The sequence below is a fragment of the Centruroides vittatus genome, unplaced genomic scaffold, assembly GCF_030686945.1.
Source record: "Centruroides vittatus isolate TY-2023 unplaced genomic scaffold, ASM3068694v2 contig_738, whole genome shotgun sequence".
In the NCBI taxonomy this organism is placed as follows: domain Eukaryota; kingdom Metazoa; phylum Arthropoda; class Arachnida; order Scorpiones; family Buthidae; genus Centruroides; species Centruroides vittatus.
In genome coordinates, this window is record NW_027122474.1 from 1411579 (window position 1) to 1436016 (window position 24438).

Genomic DNA, 24438 nt, shown 5'->3' on the forward strand with positions numbered 1-24438 from the left:
AGCTGATGGAGAGATGATGATTGACGTCATTTGTTAATGATTACGTGTGATTAATAGTTGAATTGTTCATTTGATTTTTCTGGCTGATTCACGATTTACATAACTTGAAAAACAACGAAAGTTTCATTTTTATCTTATTATTGACGAAAGATGTGGATTTTGCTGCGCCCAACTTTACTAGTTTATACACCTGATTTACTTTACAGTCCATAGCAGTGATGGCGAACCCGAGATCCAGGGGTCATTCACTAACGATCTTGAAACTGTCTTAAAAATTTTATTTAAAGCCACTAATTATGAACTTTACAAAGAAAAATTACCATCAAATAAACAGCAGGCATTATAATGGAAACAAATATTTCGTTTAATAATAATAATTCTTTGAATAATCGCATCATCTTTACACTTATATAGAATTTATTGTTATCTTTCTGTTTTTATTTTTATTTTATTATCATTAGTTTTGAACGAGACAAAAATTAGTTAAAACTAGTTTCTAAATGTCAAATATATAAATTAGTTTTAGACTCAAGAGCTTGAACCTGCTATAAGAGTAATGGATCTGTGAGATCGGGGTTCCGGTCTTGTTCGTCTCACGGGGATGGCCGTTAAAGTGTCATTGGGAGTTGATTAGTACGCGAATACTCTTCAACTCCCCGATTTTCGTCAAGATTCTTGACACCACTTAGTCTAGTTCGCGGACTAAGACGCGAAATAAAGTATAATTTGTATTAACGGAATATAGGAGGGTTGCTTTAAACATGAACAACATTAGATACGTGAGTTTGTGATGGAGTTAGGCAGTAAATCAATCTAAACGACAGTTTAGAATATAACTATATATTTGTTAGACGAAATTATAACTATTATAAATACAAATAAATGACGACAATGATAGACACAAATGCTGTCCAGTTATTCCCAAGCTTCACCATCAAATTTGTGAGGATTCTAATTCTAAATCTTTATGTTAATCCTGACAGAGAGAGTTTACATAAAATAATTATATTACCTATGATGGAGAGTCCTTGGAAACAACTGGAGGTTGAGAACTGGGAGAGTGATGGCTAAAGTCTCGGGCACTCCTCAAAAGCGCCAAAACGAGAGCGATGGCTAAACATTTGACGTCCAGTGTAAATGTCAGACGAGAGCGATGGCTAAAGCCTTGATCACTGCATAGGAGGTTTCAAAAGTAGAGTGACCTTTCACCTTTTATGCTAACTTTATCCAATAGCATCATTGGAATATCACGCCATGCTTCCGACATAAGAAGGAAGTTGGGCGGTCTTGCGGCAATTTAGGAGGAACGAAACCGTTATTCTCCGTGGAATCAGAGGAAGCGCTTCCTTTTTCAAAGATAAAAAATTTTTCTATCAAGTTTAAATTAAACATTATTTTAACAAATATCGCCCTTAACTCCAGATTCTCATATACCTAATAACCTATTTACTCTCACGTTTACAGTATATTTTAGAATTTATTTTCTAGATAATTATTTATAAATAACTTTTAAATTACGGATAAATTATAAATTCATGACACAGAATTAATAAACAAACGTTTAATAAATATGACTGGATAAATTAATTTCCATAACCATTTCGCAAGTCGTATGTTCTGCTGCGAAAATCATGTAACTATCAAAACTCTTGATCTATTTTCGCTTCCGATAAACCGTAGCGATATCACAGCAGACAGATATATGAAAAGATTAATTTAAAATTGTCTGTAGAATTGAGATATAATTTCTTAGTAAGTAATAAACGTTTTCATCGAAAGTATAGGAATGAGTTTGATCGTAGATAAATTTATCTACGAAACTGTTACACAATTAGTAAGTTACTACTATATTCGTTATCACTATAAAAAAAAATTAATTTGCGTATAAAGAATATAATTTCCTTGTTGATTAAAACATTCTTCTGAAGTAATATTTTTAACACGACTCCACTAAATCAATTTCTATCCTTGTCATCCAACGAGACTATTATGATGATAGAAAATTCGATTAAAATTTCATCAAAAAATACTATGACTTAAATATATCCTTTTAGAAGAATATCGGGAGTAGAAAACATTAAATTAGTGTCATGTTATTTCTTTTGTGCTTAATGAAGAATTATGTGTAAGAAGATATACATTAATAATAGAAAAAAAAAGATATAGGCCTACACGTTGCTCTATATTCAGAAGTTTATGTGAAATACAACATAAAAGAAACTTAACTGCCTTCTGGTTCACTCTATACCGTATGCTATGCTATGATTGTATAAAGTTTTTATAAAGTAATTTTTATTTTTTTTTTTTTTAAATAATATAAAATTATATTTTACGTAAGAAATTAATGATTGGGAACAGATTTAGAAATTTTACAGCTATTGCTTAATGTATAACAGGAAATAATCAATACCGTGATAAACTACATTGTACAATACAATGAAATAGTGTATTAGATATATTACAAAAATAACTTTAATTAGAAACTCTTTGTGATTTTAATTAATATATCGATTAAGAAGATTATTTTAAAATATTTTCAAAATTTTCCTTTATCCCCGAATATAAGCTGCTTATTTTCCTAATGAAAATCCTAAATTATATAAATAACTTTTTTCAAATAAAATTAATAATAGACTATAGGCGTACAATTTTTTATTTTTTTTTCAAATTGAAGCTCAATAAGAATTGAAAACAAAACTTCTATTAAGTTAAACGAATAAAGTTATTAATTAATTAAGTGATTCTACGTATTTATAGTTTTACCTGTTCGTAATTAATAATATATTTGATTAATTAATATCAAAGTGAATTCATTATAAAAAAGATGAAACTTAATTTAGTATTTAGTATTTCTTCTAATAGACATTTTTAAAAATAAATTTCTATAGAAACATTTCGAAAAAGCGTACCGATTCATTGATTTTAAGATTCAATAAAGAAAATAAAATTCTAGTAGAAAAGAGCTTATTTTTATCATGTTGATCATTTCCGGAGAGAATTATTTACTATTTCCGTTAACCTTCAGAAACAAATTTTGCCTCTCTCTTTGTTGAATTAATATTTTATTAGTATAAAGTTTAATTATGATTTATTCCCACAATACCTATGTAAATACATTTGAGATAAAAGTAAAAATATAGTAGAATCCGATAATGTACTAGTTCTTAAATGATAATAATAGCCGAATGATAACATTAATGTCTGTATTCACAACTAAAGGATCAAGTGTAAAGAAGTCAATTAACTTCTTTACTTTTGGTTCTTGGTTATGGCCACAAAATTATGAACTAAAAATAAATAAACGAGTAATAATAACAAAAAAAAAAATCTTTATTGTGATAGTTTAATAGAATTGGTTTCGTCAGCCTTTAAATAACATTACTTGAATTACATTAACATAAAATAGTTTACTTGATAATTATTGATTAATTCATAATTAAAAATACTAGCAACGAGTTACGTATCTTTCCCGGCTGTTAAAAAATAACTTTTACGATAGATTTTTAATTATAATAAATAAAATTGTGTATGGTGCCATCTGTTAAGAGATTTTGTTATAAAAACTTTCTATATTTTTAATTATCATAAAATGGCAAAACGCCTAATTTTGAGGGTAAAGATAAAGATTTATGAAAAAAAAAAAAAAAAAAAAAAAAAAAACTAAATGCTAATAACGAATAACATCATTAAGATAACCCCTCTCGAGATATGACCCATGACATCCCTTTATCTCCTCACCCCCTCTACCTTTAACCACCAAAATTTATTAGCATAAATGCCACTTACATACAAGCTACCGGGCCAAATTTCGTTTCATCATCATTATCTCAATCTGAGATATTGGAAGAAATAGAAGCCAACACATCCACGTGAATTTTTAAAACACTATGTTATCTCATGACGTGTATACGTTATCACACGTAGCTTATATGACATTTTCATGTTCTCTATATTCATTTTCGTATTGTGTTCAACGTTTAATATCAAAATTATTGATTAAAAGATTGTAATTTAGTGTCAAGGCCATTTTAGTTCGGGAGTAGCTTTAAAAAATAATAGACTCGAAATTTTATGGTATTTAATGAATAATACATGTTTAATTACGTAGGAAAATTATTGTTTCGAATATAAATATAATTAAAAAGTTTTATTTATAAGTTATATATTTTTTTTCGAATCGCTTATTTTGTCACTTCTTTCTTCTGTTATAAAATTGAAAGACCAACAAGAAAGAAGAACGAAATCGACTCCATTAAGAAGTAAATTTGTACTTTTCTAGACGATTCCGTATCCTAGCAACGTTGTTGACTGATAAAAGTAGTTACGTATAAAAGTCATTTATTGGATGTTTTGTTGTCAATAATCCTTTCCATTTGCAGATATCAATAATAAATCGTCTTGTTGCCTCATTTATAATTTCTTATGACTCTATATTACAAAGTCTACGTCTAATCATCCGTGAGATAAAAAAATGAATCGGTGATTACGTGTTCTGAATACGTAACTTATTAAAGGTATTCACGACACGATTACTGTCAGACCACTTACCAGTAGCAATAGTGACGTCACTGCCAGTGACGAAGTGTTCATGGGTGGTTATGAAATAAGAATCGCGTAATGATTTTCATTTAAAATGGATAGCAACAGTTCTTTTTCGGCAGAAATTTACCGTATACTTAATCTAATAATAATATATAACATTGGCATATTTATCAGTTTATTAGTCATATTTATTGGCATTTTTATTTAGTTCACCTGTGAACTAAATAAAGAACATTATTTTTGATCTGTAAGACTAAATATCTGCATCCATATTTTCCAGTCTAATAAGTCCTGTTAATATATAAAAAAGTACTAGTATACAAAATAAATTTTAAATTAAGATAGAAAGGACACAAAGGCATAATAATTAAATTTAAGTTTATTGTAAAGCAACTGCCTTAAACTGTAACCTAGAATCATAACCTTTACATATTTAACTACTGAAAGTTCCAATTAGCCTAAAAGCATTACTTTCACTTGAATTAAAAAACATCTTCTGAGATTTATCCCTAGATACGCCCCTTACATCTGAGATTTGTCCCTAGATACGCCTTGAAAGAAGGAACTCTTTGTATCCACCAGAGATGAGAAGTCAATGAAAAAATACACGACTCCTGACTCATAAAAATATTCGACTCTCCATCTCTGGTATCCACACAACAGAAAAAGTTAAGAGATACTTAACAATGTTATCTATAGATTTTAAACTCTACTCAATATTCTAAATATTACAGAGAAATTCTCAATTGCACGATCAATAGATACTGTATTTATAATATCCTAATTTATGTAAATTCAAAATTAATGTGGTAGAAATATAGTAATTCAAAGAATATTTATAATTATTTTCTTATAAATATAATATTTTTGTTCATTAAATTAATATAATTTCGTTTTTATACGTCATTAGTTCGACGATAATTATGAAAAATCATATCTTTTATAATCTTGTACTAACATCATTTTAATTAAATTGTATCAGTAGATAGCCTATTCCTGTGTACTGATAGTGTTCAAGTAAACTAGTCTTTTACTTTATGAATTAAAATTTAGCTAATTTGTCGGATAACGGATACGAAATCGTAAAAAGTAATATTGAATCAAGATACGATAAACAATAAAAAATGCCTTGATGATCTTATATAAAAGTTAATGACTTTAGATAACTGTGTACAGTTTAACAGGCTGTTAAATGATAAAAGATAACTGTATCATATGGCAGATTAATTAATATGACTAAATGGAAAGAATGCGCTAAACTTTCAAATTTTTAAGTAATAAAATCATTCAGTATAAATAATAAAATATTTTTCTAAACTCAACGAACTATTATTTTTTTTTTTTTTACTTCTAATTATGAAAATATTCAATTATTTCTTGAAATTTTTCTCCGAGGAGTTTCTTTTAAGCTTTTTTTAATATTTAGTATTATTTTTATCGTTAGTAACATCTATATTTTGTAAGTAATTCTTCATTAATAATTGTAAATTCTTCTTTAATAATTTGTCATTTTATGTAAATTGTTTATCAATAAATCAATTTAAATGTAGAATTTATGTAGAAATATTGAACAAAATTTCACGAATATTTTTTAAATTTTATTTCTTACTTTGTGAAGAGGAAAATTCATTCAATTGTTAAATAGAAACAATAGAAGCCATATATTGAAGCGAGAGATTGTCAGCTGATATTTCCTTTAGCATTAAAGTTATATAAGCATCAGTTAAACGTTTAACGACATTATCTTATTTTATTTTTTAAAGTGTGATTTAATTGATTTTGCAATTTATATCTGCGAGTAATACAATGAAATTTGCAATAAAATTTCTATATTAATATTTAACGCTATATCAGTTAGATTTTATATTTTAAAAAAGTCTATTTACAGTGTTGATTAAAGAAAAAAGTATATGTGCGATACAAATAAATGAGGGTATTAAAATGTTTTAAACGTATTCATGGATGATTTTTGGCAATGTACGAAAAGAAAATTATGATTTCAATAATATCCATAACCTATAAAACAGTAGACAAATAAATAAGAATAATAAATAATATGAAAAAAATATATTAAATTTTAAATTAGTTAAACATATAGATGCTATATTATATATCCTTAATATATTTAATCAGAATTTCTTTTTAATCTAAGAAAGTTAAAGGAAGGCAAATATATTCGTCTAAGATACCTGGGGCGGCACTTTTTTGGGTGGTAACGAAAAGGAAAGTTTCTTTGGGGGGGTCGGGATAATAAAAGTATAGACTGCCTACTGTCAGAAATTTCCTACAATGGTAAGGACCAACATTCCCTCTAATTGCGCACTGATTTCTATGAAGTTGCTCAGGTGTTTGTATTCCCCACGCACGCAATTTACAGCAAGATCTACATATAAAACATTTACGATAATCCAAATAACTTCTATATACAAATAACTGTGGCGGTTATAATTTATATTGTATATTTTAAATATTTATCTTGCCTAAATTTTAAATTTTCGATTTTCTGATAATATCATAACTTATTATCTCTTATTAAAGTAAGTCGATTATTAGATATGAAATTAAAATATCTTCTTGTATTTATGTTATTATTCTCAATAACCTTTTCTGTCGTATAAGCTATATTTTTATTAATTTAACATAAAAACGATGAAACTTAATTGGAGTTATATTGTGGTTTATAACTTTATATGGTATTTAAAATGCAATATTCAAAAATTTTTATACTAGCTCTGGAATACATTATTTATATACATAAATATATCTGAATCCAAAAACTTTATGTATTACATAAGCTTGTAAACAGTTACAATTTCGTCTTTAATGTAGAAATCCAATCCACTTTCAATAAGATACGGGCAAATACTGTTATTCTATAAAATCAAGTGCAATTCCATCTTACATCGTGAAATTTTCGTTCTTCTCAAATAATGCTTTTATTTATAACTAGCGGTGGGCAAAATTAACGATAGTGAAGATTAAAATTATTACATTATAGTCAACCTTACCCGTTTTCACAGAATGCAAGAATTGGGTTCTCCTGTTTCCAGACTAATTAGAGAATTTTTATATGGGTCTAAAAATATGTTCGATTTCCGGAACGAAAAAAACTGCATCTGAGTCTTGCACGTCGCTTTCTCTTAACAATTCCATTGTTACGTAACACTTCCATTGTTGACAATTCCATTGTTACGTAACACTTCCATTGTTGACAATTTCATTGTTACGCAACACTTTTATTGTTGACAATTCCATTGTTACGTAACACTTCCATTGTTGACACTTCCGTTGTTACTTAACACTTCCATTGTTACGTAACACTTCCATCAACAATGGAAGTGTTAAGCCTTATTCCTGTCCCTTTCCCCCGTGGGGAGGAATTTCTAAAAATCCCTTCTTAGTGTGCGTTCTCGTGACATACCCTAACTGTGTACCAAATTTCAACTATCAACTCCTAACCGTTTGGGCTCTTGACGGCCGGATGGCCGAGCGGTAAAGGTGGCAGCCTACCGCTCTGGGGGACCCGGGATCGAATCCGAACGGGTCGAATAATCCCCAGGAATTTTTCGGGGGGTGGTCCGTTCGGATATGTCGGGCCCCGTCCCTCACCACCCGGTCGCCTCATTGTGGGCCTGGCCGAACCCATAATGGGCCTACTAAAAGAGGCCCTCTCGTGACATACCCTAACTGTGTACCAAATTTCAACTATCAACTGCTAACCGTTTGGGCTCTGCACTGATTATTATTATTATTATTTTTATTTTTATTATCAACTCGTCTCGATTATATATATAGATTCAATCCTTGATATTATTTTTAGTATAATAAAATTGTTTAATTTAAAATGGAATGGAACCGTACCGGTCGGAATTTGACGTTTTGGTAGGTTTTCGTTTTATAGAACGTTATGTTTTCATTTCTTTAGTGAGTTGGGAGAAACGGCGGTATTGTATTGTTACAACTATTTTTCAGATAATGAAAATAGGGGAAAGGCACCTATATTTCCTTAAGGGAAATGTGACTTGGAAACGTAGTTCATAAAAGCAAAACAACGTCTCTTGGCTCATTGGCTGCGACATGGAAAAGACATATAAGCCATAGGGAAAAATCTTAAATATATACGAGAAATTATTTATTGTTACAGCGTCACAATGCCTGGCTGCAATTTTTAATCGTATTTTTAATTTAAAACATATTCTGTCTACCTCAAATTAGTAGTGACTCGCCCCTGTACATCATCTTTTCCTTTAGCAATAGACTGGCGCCGGTCATCTAACATCTTTCGGAAAAATTTTTGAATTGAAATAACGTGAATTTCGGCATAGATCGGAAGTTCCTATATAGTTAATCAGACCTTCTTGCCCCTACGGTTTTCATATCTGGTCTTGCCTTTCATCTATCTAACTCCATTCTCTAGATTAAGGAAAGACAGACGGACGGACGACAGTGGGAATTTATAAGTCTACAGTTATTTCAAATTGTAACTCAAAACCCTGTGAAAAAATTAGGACACTATTACTAAAGTTAATATTAATTAAGCGCAACTAATCTCTTAAATAGGTATGACGGTCAATAAAGCCATTTTCAAGGAAATACAGTCCTTTCTAATATTCTCTCTAATTTTTAAATACCTGCGCGGTGCAGTACACCCGACCAAAATTTTTTCACGCGTGATTAAATATATACAATATTTTTACAATTTATTGAAATCATAAGTTGCGATTACATAATAACAAAAAAATCTTAACAATAAATTCACACTTTACAGTTAGTTATTTTTTTAGTGTTTTTTCTCTTTTTTTCTTTTTTTAGAAGTCCAGAATTTGTACACATCATCCATTTGTACATTTATTGTTGTACCATTTGCTAAATGCAATTTGATTCTGATAAAGACAGTGTCTAAAGTAATGTCCTTTTACTACCCTGACAAAAATTTTTTTTTTCTTTTCGTACATTGCCAAAAATCATCCATGGACATGTTTAAATTTGTACATTTTAATACCCTCATTTATTTGTATCGCACATATACTTTTTTCTTTAATCAACACTGTAAATAGACTTTTTAAAAATATAAAATCTAACTGATATAGCGTTAAATATTAATATAGAAATTTTATTGCAAATTTCATTGTATTACTCGCAGATATAAATTGCAAAATCAATTAAATCACACTTTAAAAAATAAAATAAGATAATGTCGTTAAACGTTTAACTGATGCTTATATAACTTTAATGCTAAAGGAAATATCAGCTGACAATCTCTCGCTTCAATATATGGCTTCTATTGTTTCTATTTAACAATTGAATGAATTTTCCTCTTCACAAAGTAAGAAATAAAATTTAAAAAATATTCGTGAAATTTTGTTCAATATTTCTACATAAATTCTACATTTAAATTGATTTATTGATAAACAATTTACATAAAATGACAAATTATTAAAGAAGAATTTACAATTATTAATGAAGAATTACTTACAAAATATAGATGTTACTAACGATAAAAATAATACTAAATATTAAAAAACGCTTAAAAGAAACTCCTCGGAGAAAAAATTCAAGAAATAATTGAATATTTTCATAATTAGAAGTAAAAAAAAATAATAATAATAGTTCGTTGAGTTTAAAAAATATCTTTATAAGGAAAGGTGGTGCAAGATGGGGCCATGGGGTAAGATGGGGACGTCTGTTTATTCGTGCGCTTTCATCTAGCTGTTATTTAGGAAACTAAGTGTCAACCTCAAAAGGGATCACGGGACGGGAGAACGTCCGAATCGCTCTTTTTGTTTGGAAGTAATACTGTTTTCCATGTTTCAGCAATACTTCATCTAATTTTACGCCTACTACAAAGTTTCTACAAAATAAGTATTATTGTGAACTTTTACATTACCTTTTAGATGAATATATTATGGTATTCGAAGTAACCTTTAAGACTGAAATTGTTTAGTTTTGAAATAAAGTTGACCAGTGTTTGCAGTCGGTATGAAAAGTGCACGTTGGGGTAAGATGGTGGGGGAAAGATGGGGTACCCCATCTTGTCCAAGGTTGGCCACGAATTCTGCTGCTGGCTAGAGGCACTGCAATATAGTGCAGTGAACTAGTTTTAAATTCGTTGTCATTCATAATTCTATATCACTTTTTCGAATATATAAAATAATAATTTAAAAAATGATATTTTTATATAAAATGAAATATTCCACTTTTAAATCATATTTAACTGTAATAAATTTATACAGTATATACAGTATTACTATATTATGTTTCGAGAGGAGACTATAAACGTTTTAAAATATATATTTAGAATATTGAAACTTTATACCTATGCTTTATTTTTATAGAGGCGCACATTTTTAATTTTTCATACAATTTATACATTGTTTTTGCCTAGAGAATATTCTTCATTTAAATAAATCGGAATATAATTTTGTACAAATTATACACTTTGTTTTGGTCTAAAAAATAACTTTTATATATGTAAATATTTTTTAAAATTATAAAGGAATTATAAATTATCTGATTTTTGACGCGTCATCTCAAAAAAACTGATAGAAGAATTTAAAAACAAAATTAAATCACAATTTATTTATTTAAAATAAACAATTATTACAGATTTTAATTTATTAAATTCCTATTGTTACACGGGTTACTTAAGAAACAATTTAGAAAATATTTAAACAATCGAGAAAATTTGAGGCGCTAGTTTCGATATTGATCAGACCGCGTGTGAAAACATTATTTAAAAATCTCGTTTTATTTTATTTATGAAAACATTTTTTTAATTTAAATACTATCTTAACAAGAAATAAAATGTGAGATAACAATCGAAATAAAAATTTTTTCCATGAAAAAAAAAATCGTCTGCTTACAAAATAGCGAAACTGAGCATGCGCGAAGTGACAGTATCGTCTGGTAAAGTAAATACGAGTAAGTTCAAACTTTTATATTTATTTATTCGGAAAATAATTCATTAATTTTTTTCTGAGCTTTCATATATTTCATGATTAATATTCATTGTGCTTTTGCTTCGATATATTTATCGTTAATGTTCCATTTATGCATTAATAAATAGGTCTTCTAGTTAATATATTGCAGGCTACTTGACGTCTTTTAACTGTTTCTCCATATTTTTGTTTTATAAAAATGGTTCGCAACTACGTGAGGAAATCTAATAGACATAGTTGGTCAAAGTTATCGATGCAAAATGCCGTGGAAAGTGTTTTGGAGGGTGAGATGGGCTACAGGAGAGCCGCTACTATTTTTAATGTGCCTCAGAGTACACTAGAAAAAAAAAAAAAAAAGTGAAAGTATATAGTCAAAAGGGCAAGTCAGGAGAAACATCACGTCCTCTAAAGGGAAATTTAGATCGTTATAACCCGGTTTTCACTCCTGAAGAGGAGGCAGAACTGGTAGAATATTTGAAGTCTATGGAATCGCGATTGTTTGGTTTAAGCAGCTTGGATCTCAGGAAGCTCGCTTATCAACTAGCAGAGCGAAATGGAAAACAGCACAGGTTTGGCAATGAACGACGTGAAGCTGGAATTGAGGGGTTCCGGGGTTTCATGAAGCGAAATTCTAACCTATCGTTGAGAATTCCGGAAACAACGTCAGCAGCTCGTGCTGTTAGGTTTAATAAGGTGGCAATTACAGCATTCTTTGAACTGTTATCATCTGTAGTTGAATAACTTATCTGTAGTTGATAAACATAAATTAACTCCAGAACGCATATACAACTGCGATGAAGCAGGAATTTCGTGCGTGCCCAAGTCCAAAGGAAAGATTATATCCGTAAAGGGGAGACGGCAAGTAGGTGCCTTAACCTCTGCTGAAAGGGGGCAGACAGTAACAGTTGAAGTTTGATTCAATGCTGCTGGTATATATCTACCGCCAATGTTTGTTTACCCTCGACTTCGCATGAAGCAAGAATTGCTGAATGGTGCCGCACCTGGGACTTGGGCAGAGTGCCATCCAAGTGGGTGGATGCAAGGTGGCATTTTCATTTAGTGGTTTAAACGATTTGTAAAGCTTTCACGAGCCTCAAAAGAAAAGCCTGTCCTTTTGCTTTTAGATGGACATTCTATGCACACAAAAGACATTGAGCTTATTGATTATGCTCTAGACCATGGCGTTATATTATTGTGTTTCCCTCCTCACTGCACACATCGCTTGCAACCATTGGATGAGGCTTTCATGAAACCTTTGAGTACCTATTATGACCAGAGGTGACCAAATGGCTACGTTGCAACCCAGGATGGGTAGTAAGCGTTTTCCAAATAGCGGAACTCTTTGGAAATGCTTTCCTTAGAGCTGCAACAATGCGGCACGCCCACAGCCATAAATGGCTTCAAAAAGACGGGAATATGGCCAATGAATACAGAAGTATTTTCGGAGGCAGACTTTATTTCTGTAGAGACGATAAACAGGCCCCTTCAGCAGCAGGACACCCCAGGATGCTCATTTTGAGACAACCAAAATCATGAAGGCGTAGGTATGCCTAATCTGGGTGCAAAGACGGTGACTGATTACACCACTACAAGTAGGCCTACTCATTCAGTTTTTACTCAAGTCTCCCCCATAGAAATAATGCCAATTCTACATGTTGGAACCAAGAAAAAAATCGAAAATAGCAGAAGGAGAGGGAAAACAGCAATCCTAACAGATACACCGTACAAGCAGCAGCTGATGGAACAACAAAAACAATCAACAGCAGTTTCAGCACCCCCAAGAAAACGGCCTTTGTTTACCGAAAGAAATTCCGCAAAATCAAAAGTTACAAGCATCAGCAAGGCAGCAGCACCGCTAGCTGTTTGAGCGCCCGTGTGCAATACCGATTATGCCGCCCCTGTTTAACTACGACTACCTACGCTGAGCTTGCCAGCAATACCAATTTGCCGCCCCCTGGACGTGCCGCCCGCGTGCGGTGCACGCCTTGCACGCCCGCTTACGGCGGGGCTGCAGCAAGGGTAGGCCTAACAAGAAACAAAAGACAAATGACACAGTGACAGAATGCCTCTATTGTGGAGGGTTATACTCTGTATCTACAGAGAGTTGGGCTAAATGTAGCCGTTGTGATAAATGGGCACACTGTTCTGGTGCCAATATTGAAAACGACAGTTTAACTATTTTACTTTGTCCTTCTTGTATATAAAAATATTATACCGTCTTACCCCATGGGTGAGGCAAGATAGTGCATTTACGTATAATTTTAAAATATTAAATTTTCTTGTTTTTAAAACGTTTTTCAAAAATTAAATTTTGTATTATATATTACCAAATGTTGTAGTTGCTGAGAATAAAAAAATTATTGTTCTCATTAAAATGGCTGCCATCTTAGGTCTTTTCAAACCTTAACGTCCTCATCCTGCCCCACCTTCCCCTACTCTGATAATATAAGAAATAAATGTGTAAAATATTAAATGTAATAAAAGTGTTTTATTATTTAGTAACTTATTTATAAGTATTTATTTATAAGTGTTAATAAAAAATATTTTATTATTTACACAGTATGATTTTATTACGTAAAAATTTAAAACAGTTTAGCCCATTCTTTCCGTTTAGTTATATTAATTAATCTTTCATATGATAGGAGATTACTTGAAATCAGTTGATAAAATTTATTCTCTAATATTGCTATTTATATTTTATTTATTGTACAAGTATGGTTATATTTGTCTATCTAACGATAAATAATACGAAAATGAAAATCACTCCAGATATTCAGATACCAGTGACACAGAGAATAAGATAAAAATATCGATATTTATTTAGACTTTAGTAAAACACTAAATGCAAACTGAAATTCTTATACTACTTTGTAGAGTAATGTTTTCTAACCAGTAAACCACATCCCCGAGGATTACAGATTGTTTTCCTGAGTATCTTATAATGTTAAAATGTAAAAGGTCACCCACTAAAAAACATTGGAAAGGTACTGTTTTAAAAGAAGTAATATTGCCTCTACAACAGTAATAAAGAAATATTATAAATTACTATTATTACAATAAAATTAAATGTATTTACAAAAGTTTATAGTTACAGTAAATGTTTACCTCAAAATATTTGAAAATGTCGTCTCAAATTAATAAACATCAGAAATATTAATATCGATTTATTGATATCTTTTATATTGATATATTTTTAATAAATTTTTTATAACGAAATCTTTCGCTGTAAAATTTACATATCAGATAAAAAAAAATTATGTAAATATATACAGAAAAATCTCAAATATTTATGCAACCATATGACTATAAATGTTTTCAATAAAAATAATTTAAAATTTAACACATCTTACAGTATTACAGTTTTTTATACATCAAATAATGAGCCAGGTTTATCTTCTAAATGGCAAAATATATAGTGAATTCAATTAATGATTTCACCATGAAGTGGGAGGGAATGAAATTCGTATAGTTTATTAAACAGTACAGTAGATAGGAACACTTGCTATTTTTAAATACTGCATTTCGAGACAGTTTTCGTCGAGTAAATTCGGAATTAAACTAAGATACAGTCCTGCTAACGTTTCTTCTAAGATTTTCCTAATGATGAATCGAGTGGTATGAAGGAACTTTAAATTCTCCGGACACGGGAAAAAATACCCAGCGCTTCCCTCTCGATTACTGAACCTCTCGTCTTGTACTGAACAGAGTACTTGATAAGGTAAACTAAATAACAATAACTAAAGCAAATAAAGAAAAAATAATTTTAATTATTTCCCCTCGTTTTATTTTAGTTAACATTTAGGAAGGGTAGACCTAGCCTCAAAAGCCTCTTGAGCGCTTCGTCACTGCTGCTGTTACAACAAAAAATTCCGCTTTAATCAAGTTATGTTGGTTCACATAAAGGCTCGTATCTGCATTAGACAGGTTTCAGGCTTATAATAGTATTTTACTTAACAAATCGTTCAGTTCCGAGTTTTATTTTCCTTTTAGACAAGTTTACGTATTTTAGCAGCTCCGATTTACAGATTTTTCTATATATATTTACATAATTTTTTCTTATCTGATATTTAAATTTTACAATGAAAGATTTCGTTATAAAAAATTTATTAAAAATATATCAATATAAAAGATATCAATAAATCGATATTAATATTTCTGATGTTTATTAATTTGAGACGACATTTTCAAATATTTTGAGGTAAACATTTACTGTAACTATAAACTTTTGTAAATACATTTAATTTTATTGTAATAATAGTAATTTATAATATTTCTTTATTACTGTTGTAGAGGCAATATTACTTCTTTTAAAACAGTACCTTTCCAATGTTTTTTAGTGGGTGACCTTTTACATTTTAACATTATAAGATACTCAGGAAAACAATCTGTAATCTTCGGGGATGTGGTTTACTGGTTAGAAAACATCATTCTACAAAGTAGTATAAGAATTTCAGTTTGCATTTAGTGTTTTACTAAAGTCTAAATAAATATCGATATTTTTATCTTATTCTCTGTGTCACTGGTATCTGAATATCTGGAGTGATTTTCATTTTCGTATTATTTATCATTAGATATACAAATATAACCATACTTGTAGAATAAATAAAATATAAATAGAAATACTAAAGAGAAGAAATTGCGAGTAAGTTATAAGCTTTTTAATCTTAACATAATTGAAGCGGTAACAAAATGGGAAAATCCGAATCATCATCATAATCATTTCCATCCGAATCATCATGATAAGTTTATTGTTCAATCCGAATCATCATGATAAGTTTATTGTTCAAAAATCGTTTCTTAACTATTAGCCTATAATTTTATGATCTTATTTTTAATTTTTAGTAGATAAAATTAAAATAATAATTATAATTAGAATAAAAGATACAAATATTTATCATTATCTACCGGTTGTTAGATCTGAAAATAAAAATGAAATGATCAACTGTATTATCAACTGTATGATTAAATCTTCATTTTCCTCCATTATTTCTACCACTCTAATTTACCTTTATATCTTCTTACGCAAGATATTGTGTATGGATTCTGTTATTGACATAGATTGATCTATCTAAATTTATATTACTCTAATGATTTTTCCTCTGATCGTGATCTTTTTCTGTATTCATTCTTGTCATGTTTTCATTACAGTAAAACCTCATTAAGTCGAAGTTTAAAGAGTAAAAGGACTTCAAATAAGATTTTTATACCAGATTTTTCTCAAATTTTTTTGTAACCGTAAATTTCCTGTTATCGAGCTGTCGAGGTTTCATGTGTGGTAATCGAAACGCCTGTAACATATTGTATCAATGAAAGAATGTCAACGCGAGATTGTAATGGGATGGTGTTGTTTCGGTATGGAGCTGTAGTGTTTATGTTAATCGTCTGTATTCGCACCGAATATAAAATAAAAATGAAGATCACAGACCTATACACGGAAAAATACGTTCTAGTTAAAAGTACCGACATTTTCAACTTAACGATATGGAAAACCCTATATATTGTGCCCGGACCTGTAGACAGCTTGGAGTTGACACGACTTCGAGTTAACGCAGTTCGACTTAGCGAGGTTTTACTGTACTTTACTATTATTCAATTTATCAAAATTTGTAATTTATATGAAATTTCTTTGGATGAATGCATCCTTTCTGTGCTGAAATTTATAAACCGTACATATATTATGTTAAATTATGATTGAATATTCCACATTGTGGATAATGTTAAGTATAATATTAAATGACGGTGAATAAATAGGACGAACAGCAGTGCAGATTTTCCTTAATTCTTGTGGATGCTCTATCAATTAACTACGTATTAAGAACAAACCTTAAATACATATTAGTCCCATTGTTAAACATTATATTCGCAAATAATTTTTTGTACAATATTAATACATATGTGTATCTCCAGTAGGGTCGGACTTAATGACGATTTTACACGTTATTAGCATTTACGATTTTTTTATAAAACCCATCTCTATTTCAAAATTAAGCTTTTTGCCATTTTATAATAGTTAAAAATATAAAAAGTTTTTAAAATAAAATATCGTAACAGATGGAATCACCAAATGTTGCCGGAAAAGTTAAGCAACTCGTTGCTAGACTTTTATATTATTAATTATAATAATAATTATTATTATAAAAATGCAAAAGACTTATTTGGAGAGTAAGAATGAGTTTTTTTGTTTAATTGTAAATGCTAATAACGAGTAAAACTTTCATTACGTCCGACCTCACTCGAGATATAGACTAATGTATGACTTCTCTATCTCCCACCCTCTTGACCTTTAACTACGAAAATTTAATAACGTCAATGCTTCATATGTAGAAATAACCTGCTAAGGTTCAAAATTTTTGATTCATTTAATCTTGACATGATATATAATAAAAATAGACAGACACACACACACACACACACACACACACACATACATACATACATACATAGAGAGAGAGAGAGAGAGAATTTTGATTTTGTAAGTGATTTTTGTAAACCAGTACAATAGACTGTTCAATTACCTCAGGGGTCCCCAGAATGGTCGATTGGACCCCCGAGGATCAGTATGACTTAGTATGACAGTAAAAATTATTAGTCTAATGGGTTACGTATATAACAGTTTAGGAAGTTGTAAAATTTCATAAGTATGAAAACGGGGTGTGGATTAATTAGTACTAGTTCGTCGAATTAATTACCAAGTACTCACTTTTTGAACCTTTGTATCCGGTACTTTTTTACTCTCCAGAAAACAAACGTTTTCGGCCTCACTCGAGGTCTGCTTCAGGTTAAAAGAACAAAAGAAAACCGGCTTCCCAATTATTTGAATTATTCTTCGAGGAACGTTTAGCTTTAAAAGTAAAAGCTTTCTGGAGAGTAAAAAAGTACCGGATACAAAGGTTCAAAAAGTGAGTACTTATTTAATACCGGTATTCGGACTGGAAGATTTGGGAATTAATTACTTATTATTATTAACTGTATTAACAAAAGAAAAAGAGAAAAGGGTCAATAAAAGCTCGAGGAATTCTTCAAGGAGTCGACAGTCAAAAAAGTTTGGAGATCCGAGAGTATATAGTAATGATAATCGTTATAACGAAGCCAACGCCTTGTGGGTGTCGAAGTCTCGATACACCCATAGAGTCGGCACCGTTAAGACAGATAATATTAGAAGTGATTATTAAAAGCTAAACAGTACACACTGAGATCCGTTAACCGATGTTATCAGAGTCGAAATTGTATGCATTTAACGTCAGAAGACTATTACTTCTATGCATACCGACTATAGAATAGTCAGTCTTATTCATACCCGATTTTTTAGACTAAGATAAAGATTAAGATGAAGAAACTTCTGTTTAAACAAAACTTATCTAAATAGAAAAGTAAACATGAGGTATGCGAATAAAATATTATTTCGATGAAAAAAAAATATATTTGGACTTAAGTTTTTATAATACAAAATAACATACTTTATAAAATGACTAGAATTGTATGTGCTTTAATCTTTTGTACACAAAACTTTAATCTTCGAAGATTTAAACGTAATCTACGAGGAATTACAGTTTATATATAGCTAGTAAAATATTGATTGTGTTTTATACATAATAAATATAATCAACGTTTATATTTTTTATATACAAATTTTTTAAATTAGTTTTAAAATTTACATAAAATATAAAAAATAAAATTATACAAAGAAAAGCAATTTTAAAAAATAGATAAATAAGTTTGAAATTCATAATTTAAACCAGGAGTGGTGCCCTAGTTGGTCACTAGCGACCTTCGAGGGATCGTTTGATTTATTTCGAAGAGATCAACAATTGATTTATTTCGGGATCCTTTGTCGAAATTTATATAAAAATTATGTAATAAATTGTAGAACTGAAATTAATGTTCACTGTAGAACTGAACGATCCTAAAATGGCGAAATAGTCCTTACTCCAACAGACCTTTCTTTGTAGGAATTAGGAGTTTTCGATCTTGCCATCCTCGTAAACATGTGAATTCTAATTTTGGTTCCACAGTTCATTATATAATTTTTGTATAAACTTTGATGGAGGCACAGATTAAAAATTTTAACCGTTTACTATTATAGGCCTATAAAGACGATTTATACAGTGACAGTTGCAGGGAGAATTGAAATCTCCGAATTCCGATAGTAGATTACAAAGAAGGGTCTGCTGGAGTTAGGACGTAATAAAGAATATTTAATTTTAATTATTTAAAAAATTTGTCAAGTTTAATAGATTGTTCAAAATGTCCTCGTTTGTCTACACTCCAGACAATTATGTAGTGAAGGCCGTAGGACAATGACTGTACAATAGCATGGCATTTTATTATCAGCCAATTTAATCGACGTTTACTATAAAAAAATAAAAATAAATAATAGCCTAAAATATAATATATACAGTACATATAGTTAAAACAACTGTATAAAAACTAGCTTACCACATATCTGTCTGGCATTTACATTTTATTTTTTTTAAAAACTCACTCTTACTGCCAAAAATAAGCCTTTTCTTTTATATAATAATTAATATTATAAAAATGTTTTCAAAATAAAATATCATAACATATGACTCCACACAATTTTAACTTTGTAAATTATGAGTACAGGAAAGTCGCGCAAGAACCCTTTTTACCCTTACATATCTTGTTTTTTAATCGATGATTTTCATACGACATTATTGAAGATGCAAAACTTCTCCATTACTCGACCAATTTTAGCTTGTCTTCATTCTATTTTGACAAGATGCGACAGAAACCTTGAGAAATTAAAACTTTATTTGTTAACTTGGGCATGTAAAAACAGAAGTGAACGACGACGAGACATTACGTCGTCGACATTCATTTATATTTATCGCTATATAACTTTGCAGACGACACGGCTCTAACATGGAGGATTTGGAGATATCATCGTAAAGTAGTGATATATAAAACAAACTCTAGAATTAATACTGATGTTATACTGAAAATTTATTATAATGTATAGAAAATTATTATAGATTCTTTTAAAATTACTTAATATATATATTAATGAATTATTCTTGTATTTGAATCATCAATTCACATGTAGCATATTTAAATTAAATTAATATATTATCTACATACACAATACATTTAATAATTAGAAACGCTAAACGGAAAGATCACCCTTAATTTTTTCAAATTAATTTTTACAAATTATTATTATTATTTTTAATTTCATGAAAGACGAATAAAATTATTAAATTTATTTTATTAAACTCGATTTTTTATGATTTTTTAAAATATATATATATAATATATATATATATATATATTATTGTCATGGTAAAGTCCGTTGTTGACGTCTTCGTGTTTTTAGAAGATAAAACTCAATTTGCGAAATAACTTTTTCGCTTTCTTAGATACCAATTTATATGGTTACAGCATCAAATTCCATATAAAAACGTCGAAATGGTACGTATGTAGTTTTATTTTTATCGTTTTAATATATTATCTTCTGTTAAACTTATCAATAATACACAAAGGTCGGAAGAAAAACGAGCGATTATAAATACAATTTTTGAATATTTTAAAATGAATTTTTGTATACAAGATGTAGTCTGCCATTTATGTTTTAAAGATAACATCGCTCATGAGACCCTCACGAAACTGTAGATCTGTCCGTCTATTTGTCTGTCTTTCCTTAATCTCGAGAATGGAGTTAGATCGATGAAAGACGAGATCAGATACGGAAACCTTAAAGGCCCCGATTAACTATAACATACAAACTTCCGATGCAAACCGGAAGTTACGTTTCATTGTTTCAATTCAAAAATGTTCCCCGAAAGGTGTCATATAGATGAACGGCATGAATCTATTATTAAAGGAAAAGTATGATGTACAGGGGCAAACCACTACTAATTTGATGTGGAGAGAATATATTTTAAATGAAATAAATTAAAAATTGCAGTCCGGTATTGTGATGATATCACAATAAGTAATTGTTCGTTCGTGAATAAACACTTTCCACACTTTCGAAGTATGTTGATAACATAACAAACAAGACGAAAATTTGTCAAGATCAATAACATGCTGGAGAATATGTTGCGCCTCTTTATGTAAGACGTACTGTACTTTGAAAGTGTGTAGAGTGTGTTTATGCTCGAAATACAGTGGTGCCTCGTATAACGTCGTCGACATTCATTTATATTTGCAACTTATTATTATTACAACTTATTATTTACAACTTTTTATTATTATATTATTATTATTATTACAACTTATTATTACTCCTCGAATAACGGACGCTGCGAACAACGGACTTTTTGTTTGGCCGTTACGTGACTCGAGCAACGGACTGGCTGAGAACAACGGACTTTCCGGCATAATTGGTGACTGCTCCATGGGTGCGTTCTTTAATAGCAGTCGCTCTGCTTCTCCGCTACTACGGGAGTGCGCTGCTGTTTGTAGGCATTTAGGAACGACGGTGAAAGAAAGAAAGATGGCGGCGCCCGCACTATCGATAGTATCGTGATGGAGGAATGCATAATTCTAAAATATGAGCTTTTAAAGGCAAAAGAAGAGTCCCAATTGTAAAATTAAACCATAAAATGGATTATTTGTTGAAAGAGCATTCAAAATAGCCACGAAAAAAATTAGAATGCCGGCTACCATTCGAAAAAAATTCGTAAAGACACTTACATCACCGCGTGCGCTAACTCGTGCTTTCACAATTTCTAAATTTTCATTCATAAAACCACATAATGGACCCGGAATCGAAACTATCTGAGCCATGGAGGATGCCATGTTGCTTTCCACCGTAAACTACTGCTACAAGCGGCCGTTTTTGCCGTTCGACAGCGTGCATCCCACCGGAATTTAGGAACGCGTTCCGCAGGAATTTTTAAACGGATGTCGCTCGCGCAGAGTTACGCGGAGGAATAAAAGAACGCACCCCATGTTCATTTTTTTATGATACATTATTTTATGCTGCGGAACGAATTAGATGTTTTAACATGTATTTCTATAGAAAAATGCGTTTCGTATAACGGACGGTTCACTTAACGGACGTGCACCTGGAACGGATTAAGTACATTATATGAGGCACCACTGTACTTTATAATATGATGAATTTTGATCTGTTTTGATCGTTATGTATAATCTATTTAATCTAGTTTTAATTCTAGTTTTAATTCACGTGTATTCGACATAATTCTTCTTAATCCAATCCAAATATATATTAAGACTATGTTTATTTGACATTTATATAACATTCTGAGATAATCCTATCATTCATCTGAATGTACAATTAATTAGTATATTGATAAAGGCTCTCAAGTAAAATAAGGAGAATATTTTTGCATGGAAGAAGTATCTAACGATGTAAAAGATTGAAACTAATATATTCAATCAAGGAGTTGATAATGAAAAAAAATATTGATTATAGTCTGTCTATGGAAAGAATCGACGTCACGTGTCAGTTAAATCAATCAGCACTTTTTTACAATATTTGAATTTCATTTTATTTTCTCTCGCCAGATGGCAGCACGACTTTTCCCTTGTGTTAATTTTTTACATCGGCCAATTCGAGCGACTTATGCTTTTAACTGAGCCCATATTAATTCAATTGAATTAAATTCGTAATTATAGACCAGAGAATAGCCGTATGATCTCTGGATGCAGCCCTTCATCAATCTCGTAGCATACCCTGGAGTTCTTACGCATCTTATTTCATAAAACTCGGCACTGTACTGTACGGTTGATCGGAAAAGAAAATTCTGTATTGAATTAGCCAAGTCTATTATTTCTTGTTTTCGGCTATTGCTGGACGGAAGACTCCCCCCTTTGACGGAGCACTGTCCAGTGGTTGTATGATTTTTCTGAAATGTTGGGAATAATTTTATTCTTAAACCATTTCAGAAAAACATCCGCATCCATTTCTTTGTGATAGTCTGCAATTGCCTCTGGAAACGAAAACAAGCTGTAGTTGAGAATAAAACTATTTTTATTTCTGGCACTTTAGCATTTTATTATAATACAGTGTGATAGTCGCTCACCCACGTCTCATCTAAACATGTACACACAGGAACGGCTTTTATCCACTGTTCACAAAAGATTAATTCTGGATACGACTATGTCATTTCTTTCCATAAGTTCCTCACACCGATTAACTTTACAATAACGAAATCCGAGCTTATTCGTAATCTTCCAAGCTTAGTAGAATAAAACTATTTTTATTTCTGGCACTTTAGCATTTTATTATAATACAGTGTGATAGTCGCTCACCCACGTCTCATCTAAACATGTACACACAGGAACGGCTTTTATCCACTGTTCACAAAAGATTAATTCTGGATACGACTATGTCATTTCTTTCCATAAGTTCCTCACACCGATTAACTTTACAATAACGAAATCCGAGCTTATTCGTAATCTTCCTTAAGATTCAATACATCCATTAAAACCCATCTTTTCCTTTAAATCAGCGCGTAGACGACGTAGGGTTGGAATTTTGCTTGCATAGTAGAAACTATGTCTATGTCGCCGAATTACTGAGAAATCGAAATCGTCCACAGAATCGTATAGAGTATTTGTCCTTGGCCTCTTTTTTCCAGGTGTACGGAAAGGCTTTGCTTCTTTAAGAATAGCGGTTATAGTGGAACAACTGACGTTGGTAGCCTTGTCTGTCCTTTGTCTTACCTTATTTACCGTCAATAACGGTTCTCTCTTTAGCAAAATATTGCTGCACGTTATAAATCATCTTCCGAGTCTGACTTCGTAGCGAACTTCCTCGTAATCCAATAGGAAAACCTGAAGTTTCCATAACACTGGTTATAATGGCGGTGACATGTAGGACTATAACGACAAATGAGAAAAAAGCGGAAGAAATTTACCACAACTAAGCGATGAATGCCTGATTTTGTTAATATTCAAGTAGATTCTTTCCGTAGACAGACTGTAGAAGATCTCAAAAAGTTCCCAGTGACTTACCTTCTTCAAAGCT